Source organism: Notothenia coriiceps, unplaced genomic scaffold (assembly GCF_000735185.1).
Source record: "Notothenia coriiceps isolate Sejong01 unplaced genomic scaffold, NC01 NC01_scaffold00027658, whole genome shotgun sequence".
Taxonomy (NCBI): domain Eukaryota; kingdom Metazoa; phylum Chordata; class Actinopteri; order Perciformes; family Nototheniidae; genus Notothenia; species Notothenia coriiceps.
The window spans coordinates 199,738-201,336 of NW_011360359.1; positions in this window are offsets into that span (position 1 = coordinate 199,738).

A 1,599-nucleotide genomic window follows, 5' to 3' on the forward strand; every position below is an offset into this window, starting at 1 on the left:
TATCGTGCTGTCAGCATGGCCCGCACTCAGACTGCTGTGCCCCCCGCGAATTCCGGCCCGCAAATTGCGGGTCATCTAAACAGTAAGGCTATGTAAACCTCGAGTGATGTGTAATTTCGCATGGGTTGAGTGAACTCGCCAATGACATGGTATCCCGTTGGGAGGAATTCTGAAAAAATGTTTTAACCGTTACATCACAACAACGCACAGCAGCAACCAGACCTGGAGCGCCCAGGCCTCATTATTATTAAACCTACATAAAACCACTTCATCCCCTATGGGTATAGCGCTTGAGATGAGAACCTCCCCATCGTATTTAGTCTTAGCATTCGCTGCGCCTCTCCCCATGTATGGATGGTACGCGAGCCCCGGTATTAAACGGGCTTACGCCGGGCCGGAATTATTAAAGACAGTGTGTAATCGTTAAGCTCCGATGTTATCTGACTTTTTATAGGTACTGGAGACATTAAAAATATATGTCATATGGTAGTATTGCTACATAAACATTTATATCCGCAGTTTTAGTTTGAATCCATACTCAGTTTCTAAGATGCAATAAGACTACAACATGCGTCTATGATACAATATATTCGAGCTTTCCAATCCAGACGAGAATCTCTCATCAATCCCTCCGGATAGAGAGCGAAGAGAGGCGGGGCAGTATTGTAAAGGTCTCCCTGACTGCTGTACACCCCCAGACTGTCCTCCTGGTTAGTGGGTACTGACTGGGCTTCATGTCTTACAGGACAGAGTGCTGGATTTTTTTGTAATTGGGGGGACTTTTATCTCGACCTTCAATATTAGTCTCATTTTCTCGTTTGTGTGTTGTTTAAATATATTTGGCCTTGTCATGTGATTGACTGATTTACTCAAATAAAAGTTGAATGAATATATCTCTAATGATTTGCTATGATGTTTTTTATTTATGTAAAGTCACTTGTTGAATGATTAACTAATGATAAGTAGTAGAAAACAATATTTTAAATTCGGCGAAACGACGGTCCACATTAATTTCTGGCTCGGACGGCTTAGATTCGCTATTTCGGCCAGACGGTTCGGGAGGATTGGTGAAAAAAGTTAGCGAGAGCCCTGGATAAAGGCATCTTAGGGATAAAAAAAAAAAAAGGGGTAATGAAAAATAAAAAATAGAAATTCCCTCTGCCTACTCGAACCACACCTGCATTCTCAGACACTAAATTTGCCAGGTAAACTATTCTCAATTGGATTACTAAAAAATCCATAGGCGTCATTTGCGCGCTTTTGATAATGACAAATTTTGTCCCTACACAACTTTTTACTAATAAATTCTCACAAAAAAGAATGTATACAAAAACAAGAACACTGGTTAGTGTCAAGATGTTCATTTGGCATTTAATTAGAACAATGCCCACAAACAATAAACATTGCCTCTCAGCTTTGCCAGTCAGCAGGGCCACAGGCACTGCAATAAAAAATCAATAAATAATAAAGTACTTGTCAAGGAAAAACTATGGTGACTCGGTTTTCAACTTCCATCGACAAGCTAAAGAGCATCTGCGGTTTTTTAAATTTTTCTACATCTCTAGCTTAAACTTGCTTGAAAATGTACAATTAAAAAGT